This window comes from Labeo rohita, unplaced genomic scaffold (assembly GCF_022985175.1).
Source record: "Labeo rohita strain BAU-BD-2019 unplaced genomic scaffold, IGBB_LRoh.1.0 scaffold_318, whole genome shotgun sequence".
Classification (NCBI taxonomy): Eukaryota; Metazoa; Chordata; class Actinopteri; order Cypriniformes; family Cyprinidae; genus Labeo; species Labeo rohita.
Window position 1 is genome coordinate 65,725 of NW_026129236.1, and position 9,526 is coordinate 75,250.

The 9,526-nt window shown below is 34.8% G+C and overlaps 1 protein-coding gene and 1 long non-coding RNA gene across 3 annotated transcripts in view; one reads left to right on the forward strand and one right to left on the reverse strand.

Annotated features, from left to right (window-relative positions):
- Nucleotides 1-9,526, reverse strand: part of LOC127160292 (gastrula zinc finger protein XlCGF8.2DB) — a 65,531-nt gene that overhangs the window by 53,047 nt on the left and 2,958 nt on the right. The window lies entirely within an intron of this gene.
- LOC127160294 (uncharacterized) lies at nt 2,291-3,316 on the forward strand. Its single transcript, XR_007826700.1, has 3 exons — nt 2,291-2,518; nt 2,738-2,835; nt 3,192-3,316. It is a non-coding gene; the product is annotated as an uncharacterized LOC127160294 (long non-coding RNA).

The window sequence follows — 9,526 nt, forward strand, 5'->3', positions numbered from 1 at the left end:
GCTGGAGACTTGGACTTGGTATCTGTTGTTGTCTCACCTTTGCAGGCCAGAGACTCAGAGCGGGGTTGATCTGTGTCCGATGAGGAGGAGATTGCAATTTGGCACTTCTCCATTTCCATGCTGTGATTGGCTGGTTCCATCAGAGTGGGGGACACGTGGTTGCCCACCCTTCTTTCCTCCTGTGGAATTCATTTGCATAGTCCAAACACAAAGCTAGAAAAGTGTCACTAAAGTTTTACTGGTGCATTTATCACTTTCCAAACCATAATCAGAATGCATTTGGCAATGTTACGAACACATTAATTCCAAACATGATGGGAAAAGATTGTACAAAGATCTTTTGACAAGGCGACAGAACACCTGAGAGGAGATGATGCAACCCCCCAGAAGACCTCAGATGATTCTAAAGCTGGAACAACATACACAACTACAAAACTTTGCTATAAGTTTTATCACAACATATAATCATTGCAGTTAATGGTGTTCACTGTCAGTTTGATTACATGCAATTTGTAATTAACTGCATGATATTTACTGTACATTTCTGTCGTGGTCACCACTAATAACCTAATTCTAAATATATAATATAGAATAAAATATAATAGAAAAATATAATAGAAATATAATATAGAAACTTAAAATTTTCTGTAAAGCTGCTTAAAATAAAATTGAATTGAATTATAATGAACATCTGAATGGAACACATGGTTTGGATCAATATTGGGACACATTAGCTTGCGATAATCATTTTATGTCATATGATTAAGATGGTGGAATGAAGAACCAGATGGATTAACAAATGCAAAGTGTGTGATATTTACTTAAAGAGAGCAACCATATCTTTGTGTTGTTTTACTTACCTTTTTATTCTTTGTTTATTCTGCATTCATTTATTCATTCATTCATTCATAATCATTTATCTTTTAATCATTTTATTATTCAATTTAATCATATAATCATTTATGATAATTATTATAGTCATTTATATACCCATTTCATTGATTCATTAATTGATTAGTAATTTATATTACATTATACTATTGTTTTTATATATTTTTTTTCCATTGCTGTGTAGTCTTATGACTGTGTTTCAAGAGCTGTTTGTCTTCATGAATAAGAGATAAGAGGGAATGTTTATGGAAAGGTTTATGGGATGTTGTTGTGAATCAGTTTGGTAGTTGATGAGTTGTTCTGTTACTGGACAAACTGTTATTTTTTGACAGAATCTGGAGTCCATGGCTGAATCTTAATTGTGTAGGCATGGGGGACTCGATCTAACAATAATACAATTATCCTCCATTATTTACAAACTTAGATTTGTGTCCAAATTGGTTAAACTGATACATATAAACTGTTAAAAGTAAAAAAATAAACATTTTACCTACAATAATAAAATTTTCTTGTAAAAGTTACTGTCTTTGACAGTACTTATAATACAATATAATATAATGTAACGTAATATAATATAATAATAACTTAATAATGTTTATCAACAGGTAGAAATTGGATATCTTACAGTATTCTTGTACTCAAAAAAAAAAAAAAAAAAAAAGGCCAAATGTTTTTTCTCCATTGTGCAGATTGCTTCTTTCACAGTCTGTTGTTGGCAAGAACAAGGTAGGAAAGGTAGGAAATTTTCATTCAGATTTGCTCAGAAAAAGGAATGGTTAACACACATATTTTTAAGGTAACAATTTGGACAGTGGCACTGTATTAGCATTCAATGCCAGTCATGTCATCTGTCAACACTGTAGAAAATTTGTTGCATAGTGTTTACTGACTTACCAGAGGCGGACAGTAGTTAAGTATTTTTACTCTGCTGTAAAAGTACTTTTCAAGTGTCTGTACTTTATCAGTGTTTTTTTTACTTTACTTCACAACATTCCAAAGCATAATATTGTACTTTTTACTGCACTGCGTTTCATGTTAAATATCATTTAATACCTAATTACATTAGAAATCTGTTACTTTCTTACTTTCACTCAAATAAAAGTAATTCAAAGATTTACTTGAGTACAAGAAAGCACTACATTTTTAATGTTCTTAAGTATTAAAGGGAAAACAAACAATAACTTTTATTTATGACATGTGTGGCAGGGTGGATAAGTTCCCTCACCTGTATTTAGAACGACAGCCTATCAGAACGGGGTAGTTGTTATATAAAGGCTGCGATTAGGCTACCTGGGATGCGTTATTGCTTACTTTTTGTGTGTGCGGGTTTCCGCGTAATAAAAATTTTAGCTGTTTGGCTAATATTGCAGGGGGCTCGTTTTTACCAGTAAATCTTATTTATTGTAGCTGGAACATCGGCGTGTTTGCGGCTTCGCGGTGGTGGGCAGGTTGTCACGATCCCTCGGTAGGTTAAGTTGGTTAACCGTTTGCGTGGCATTCACGCTTGTTATAACTTGCACGGTTTCTTTATTCCAGCTGGGTTGATTCCACTCATCCTCCGGTAAAATTGCTGAGATTTGTGCTGTGAGCAACTGTATGATTTGTGTGTTTTGGTGACCGATATTTGGTAAGTATAGTTACTTTTTTTTAAAAATGAATAATGGGTCAGATTAATTTAATTAATGGTTTGTTTTTAGCAGGACGAATAAATTCTTTGGGAGCGCTCCGTCTTTTAAGGGTTGGGGTGATCGCCTTCTGCATAGAGCAGGATTAAGACGGCGCTGCTGTTTTGCTGTTTGTGTTTTTGTATTTTTGTATTTTTGTTTTTTTCTTTTTCCCACTAAAGCCGGTGGTTGTGGCAGTAGCTATCCCGATTACTTGACCGCTTATTTGTTGGGTGGTGTGCGTTGATCTGCCCTTCAGTCTTTGAACTACCGGCTGGGTGTAAGTTTGTTGTTGTGATTTTTCTTTTTTGGAGTTTTGTTTTATTATACTGCTTGTATAATCATTCTTAGTTTTGGTTGTGCTATAGTAGGATTTGTTTTTCGTGTATTGTATCGTTGTTCCTTATTTTTGACTTGTTTTGCTTTATTTAAATTTGATTATTCTGAAGTTATTGTAAACTTTTTGTTTTGTATTTCTTTTTCTTTCATTTTTCTATTAAGTGACAATTGTCTAGTGCCAGTCATGTTGTGTACGATTTAACAATTTGTAAAATTGTCTTATTCTATTAAGGTTTCAGTCTAATTCTGCTTTGGGTATTTATTGCCTAATTGTTTCTTTTTTTGTTGTTATTTTAGGCCCCTGAGTCAGGCGGCTAGCTGCTGTAGTATCCTGGGTGGTGGTATTTGGAGCACAGAGTGTGGATTGCCGTTTGTAGTCATTCACTTCACTGTGTGTATGTGAGTGTGCGTGTGGTTTACAATTAATCACCTTGCAGCTAGCCTACCCTGCTATGGGTGAGCCTTAGGTATTTCAGTTACTGGTTTGTGTCTGATTTTTGATGGAACCAACTTCTTGCTTGATCTTAAGTATTTTATTGGAATATTGTGAATTTAATAAATATTTTGTATAATACCTATGCCTCTGCCTCTCATGGTAACGAACCTGTATTTGATTTTTCATTAAGCATTTAGTTCCCCTCACTTTGAAGGGGTGTGAAGGCGTAGTCTGTAGTGCAGTAAAAAGTGACATTACGGAATGTAGTGAAGTAAAGTTTTCCAAAAAAAAACAACACTTGAGTAAAGTTACTTGAGTAAAATAAAAATACTTAATTACTGTCCGCCTCTGTGACTTACTATTCTTGAAAAATGTAGTAGCCAGTATGCAGTGTATACTGGGCAGTAGACAGTATGTTAACAGTATGTTAGTATGTCATATTGAACACAGCCTGTGATTTTAGTGAAAATGACTTTTATTTTGGTTCGGTCGATGTGACGTCATAAGAGTGTGCCGCGCTCCTGCATCTGTGATTCAACTGAAGAAAGGTGAGTGTTTTTAATAGTTAAAAGTGTTTCAGTCAAATAAACTCATTTAGAGAATTGTGTATAAAACTGAGAAATGTATTAACCTGTGAAACATTGTGATGCTTTATCTAGTGATAGCAATGAAGGGTATTTTATGTGAGTAAAGTTTTCCGGCACATGAGTAACAGAAACGGTGCATCTCATTTTGCTCCCTATATACAGTGAATCAGTTTATCATAAAAACAAAATCAGTCACTGGCGAGTAGTGATGGAGAAACGGAGCATTTTAACAATCCGGGCCACTTAAATCAACCGCATCGCAAAGTGATTCACTGTTTTAAATCACGAAACGCAACGCGCTGAAGAAATCTGCTGCTGTGTTGCCTAGTCCGCGGTTTTTCTTTAACACTTAAGCACAGTTGTTGCGTGTTGTTTTTCATGTTCGCGTTGAAGCGACCACAATAACGTGATATTTAGCATCTGGAATGAACTCGACTTTTACCAGGGGACCCCCTCGAACCGCCATTAGGCTAGTTTTGAGTAGAAATTAGGCGGGATTTGCTGTCAAAACCTGGCAACCCTGATCTGCTACTCAAAGCAGTGGAAATGCGGCAACTATATATTTAAGGTTGTTTTTAATTAACTATTTTAACTTGTTCTTTTTGTGTTTCTGTTTTATTGTAGTGCTTTGGGTTTTAGACAAGCACATTACAAATAAAATTTCTGTAATTTGTAAATATATTTTAATCAGGTAAATTAACTCTGACTCTGGGCTGCATTTCCCAAAAGTATCATAAGCCTAAGTTGATCATTCCATTGCTTTCAGTGGGTCTAAAGTGTACTTAAGCTTACAATGCTTTTGGGAAACACAGCCCAGATTGACTCTCTTACCAATGCACTGACAAAGTAGGGAGCTGATGGAGATGCACTCAAAGATTTATTTTTCTTTCTGTTAGTTATTATTCTCATCTTAAACAGGACAAAGGGATTGAAACCACAGAAAAAGTGACACTATTATAAAGATGGCATTTATTAAAGAAGAGAGCAAAGATGATATTTATTAAAGAAGAGTGAAGACATGAAGAAACATTCAGAGTCAAACATGAAGATACTGAGGAACAAACAGACATGGCATTTATTAAAGAGGAAGAAGCATTCAGAGTGAAGATACTGAGGAAACAGAGTCAAACATGAAGATACTGAAACACAAACAAAGATGGCGTTTATTAAAGAGGAGAGTGAAGACATGAAGAGTGAAGAAACATTCAGAGTCAAACATGAAGATACTGAGGAACAATCAGGTTGGTTTTTATTCTCAAATCTAAACTCACTTTAGAAATCAATATTTATGAAGAATGTCACAAGTGTAGAAATGTTGTGACATTTCAAATGTTGACTTAAAATCACGACGACAAATACAAACGCTGCCTTCAAGTGCAGCTGAGAAGGGTATTTGTTATTTTGACATCATGCATTTAAGTTGTAACAATAATATGGAATTAGCCAAAAAAATATTTTATGTAACATTAAACCTCTGCTTCTAATATTAAAACCATTGATTTCTAGCACTTTGGCTAATTATGCAAAAGTATCTTAGAAAATCACTTATTTTGCACAAAGCAAATGTTGTAATGTCATTGATCAGATTTAAATGTGCATTTGGCACATTTGTTCATTTAAAGGTATTTGGTAAGCAAATAAAACAGCCAGTGGATACTAAGGCCATGTCGACACTAATCCATTTTCATTTGAGTTCGCATCTTTTTCTCTCCGTTTTGGCCTACCATCCACACTGAGACGGCGTTTTTATCAAGGAAAACTGAGTCTTTTGAAAATGCTCTCCAAAGTGAATAAATTTAAAAACAGTTTTCACATTGTAGTGTTGACTGTGAAAAATGGAGACTTTTGAAAATGACGCACGTTTAGTCATGTGACACATATTATACCAATAGATATGTATTTTTAAACGGGTAATTGTGCCTGTTATGTGCTATTCACTTTCACACTGCTGCCTTGTACACCCTTCATATTACAGTCCTAAAAAGATGACAAAAAAAATGTACTCAGTTGCTCCTGTGGAAAGACATGAAGGCAGTTGCGTTTTAAATCAAACACGAGTGATCGCGACATGGACGCGTCAGTGAATGATGAGATATATCCATAAATGAAGTGATCCTGCCAGAAAACTTATGTCTGTTCCGTCTGTATCATCTCAGTTAGGGCTGCACGATTAATCGCATGATATTGTGAGGCGCGCTTAGTCAATGAAGCCGGTACTTTGATTAGTAGCAAAGCTCCATCACATGCGTTCAGCTGGAGCGGCAATTAATACACAGAGCCGTAAATCACTGACAAGCTACGCCAAATCGCGCTCATAATCGAATGCGATTTAATCGTGCAGCCCTAATCTCAGTGAGTTTTTGACTGAACATGCATCATCGTTTAAATACCTCAATTTTTACAGTCCACTGTACAACACAAAAATGCCATTGTCAAATGTATCCACTTTGGAGAGTGTTTTCAAAAAGCTCAGTTTTCCTTGAAAAAAAAAATAACTCCATCTCCATCTCAGTGTGGACTGAAGGCCTAAACAGAGAGAAAAAAAAACATTTTCAGATGAAAACATATTACTGTTGACCAGGCCTAAAATATAGAATGAGATAATCCCTTGAAGAAGCATGACAACATGTAGCCCATACACATATGTTTATACACATATTCACATAATATACATACGTACACCTACACCGATACTAACATATACTCATAAATAATAATAAAATAATAAATAAATAAATAAATAAATCCGGTCACACACAAGAAAAACATTTACAGCCATACTTTGCTTGCAAATAGGTGAAGAGCGATATTTTGAAGGAATACAAAGAAGTGATAGATCTTAGAGACCCAGGCAGACTATTCCAATCTGAAGGAGCTTTAAATTTAAAAGTACGTCTACCAGTCTCTTTAAAAATGTTTGGCACAGTGAAAGAGGGATACTCAGTATGTCTCAATCTATATCTAGATCTATATGGAATTAAATATTCCTTCAGATAAGAAGGATAATCATAATACACACATTTAAAAATAACCTGGTACCAATGATACTGTCTTCTGGCCTCTGGTGATAATAAGTTCAGTGAGTCATACAATACACAATGATGAGTAGTGAAGGGACATCTCAGAACAAATCTACAAATATTATTAAATACAACGGTTAAAGGTTTCAAGTTAGATTCTGAGGTGTTTTGGTAAACAACATCTGCATAGTCTAATAAAGGAAATATTAACTGTGACACAATTCTCAGCCTAGTAAGTTGAGTAAAACAATTAATAGAACGATACAGTATTCGTAGGTTACAATTGATCTTTTTCACGACAGAATTAATGTGACACCTAAAACAAAGCTGTGAGTCAAGCCAGAGGCCCAAATATTTAAATTCAGCGACTTGTTCAAGTGGAGTATCGTCTAAAAATTTAAGTAAAAAATTATTACTTTGGTTCAAAGAGGCTGATCTAGTAGCGAACAGCATACTATATGACTTTTTCTTATTTAATAGTAAATGATTGGACTGGAACCAACGTTGAATAGCATTAAAATTAGACTGTAGTAAGGATTGGGTCTTAGAGACCAAGACATTAGATGAGTATATCACTGTATCATCAGCATACAAATGAATACTACAGTCTGAGCAAATTTGTGGAAGATCGTTTATAAATAAAGAAAAAAGAAGAGGCCCCAGGGAAGAACCCTGGGGGACACCTTTCTCCATTATCACAGACTGAGATATACAACCATTTAAACAGACACGCTGACGTCTACAGTGAAGATAAGAGTTAAACCAAAGAAGAGAATCTTTAGAGAGGCCTATTGCTTGTAATTTATCGAGAAGCAGATAGTGGTCAACCATATCAAAGGCCTTAGAAAGATCTATAAATATTGCACCAGTAGACACGTTATTATCAATGGCAGATGCAACGTCGTTTGTAAATTTTAAAAGAGCTGTAGATGTAGAAAAATTTGGCCTGAAACCAGATTGGTTGGGTGACAAAATAGCAAAATCATTAACATATTTAAATAATTGTTTGAATATTATTTTTTCAAATACTTTTGCTACACTACTAATGATAGAAATTGGTCTATAGTTATTAGGATCAAGAACATTGCCACCCTTGTATATTGGTGTAACTCTGGCAGACTTCCACATTGATGGAACCACACAAGTGGATAATGATAGGTTAAATAAATCTGATAAAGGAAATGCCAGTACATGAGAAGCAAGCTTAATAAACTTGATCTCCAGGCCATCAGGGTCAGCGTTACCAGACTTTAATTCAGAGATTGCCTGCTCAACATCAGTAGGGTTTATTGTAACAAATGAGAAAGAGCTATGCCGCTCATTTGCCAGACCAGAATAGGAAAAATTAGAGAATTGTGAGCTACAAATAGAGGAAAAATGTTGATTAAAAGCATTGGCAACTGCAAGAGGATCACTAATAATGTCATTGTTCACTTTAATTTTGGTAGCAGTACTTTTAGTAGAATTGTTAAGTAAAGAATTTATATTTCTCCAAAACTTCTTAGGATTACTGAAATTATTGGATAACAAATTTTTGTAATAATTAGATTTGGCATTTCTAGTTTTAGTTGTACACATGTTTCTAAGTTGTTTATAAACAGCCCCATCTGCTGAGTCCTTTGAATATCTATACTTTACCCACGCCTTGTCTCTTTGTTTAAATAAATGTATTAAGTCAGAATCCACCCATGGTAAATGATGACCTTTACTGAAATCCAAGGGGCATGTTTATCAATAACTTTAAGGACTTCAGTGTGGAAAAAATGCCAAGCATCTTCAATAAACGGAATAAGATAGAGCCTATTCCTATTCCTTTCTGGTGACAACTTAATTCTCATTGGTTTCAGAATCAGAATCAGCTTTATTCTGATGTGCACAAACACACAAGGAATTTGTTGTGTTTTTTTTTTTTTTTAAGGTTCTTCTGGTACATGCATGCATACATATATACGGACATATCTGAAAGACTTAACAATAAAAAATAATGTAGGGGCTGTTTCAGAAAAGACATTAAGAAATTAATGTCTGGGATTAAGTCCAGAACCTGACTTGAAATAACTTAATCAGAGTTAAAGTGGTACCATAAATAAGGAGTCAAGAAAATTTGATTTGCACGCTTACTCTTAACCAGTCCTTGATGTTGATTATAGATCAAATCGATCCACCATGGCAAACAGCAAATATATTTGTACTGTTTATTACATTTGAGTTGTGTTTTCCCCAGTGCATATTCTTCATCTGTAAATGTTAGAAAGTCAAGCAAACCTATCCAGTTTGCTGTCAGGATTGGCCTTCTTAAAAAGGCAAAATAATATATGTACGTTTTCTTAATATGATAATTAAAAACAACAGACTGATGAAAATGCGGGGAAATTTTTTTAATATACGACGTGTAGTGAAAATGCTGTGCAGTACAACGCAAAGCGGAACGGTGGTCACCCTAGCTGTGCGTTAGCGCAACTCTCTCTGCAAACAGTAAATGTATTCAAAAACAGTGGTTTTACCACCTGGTTGCTGAGGAATATAATAGCTAGTAGCTAGTATCTAGGCTATTTTATTAATAAGAATCACGGGGAAGCGCTGACAATA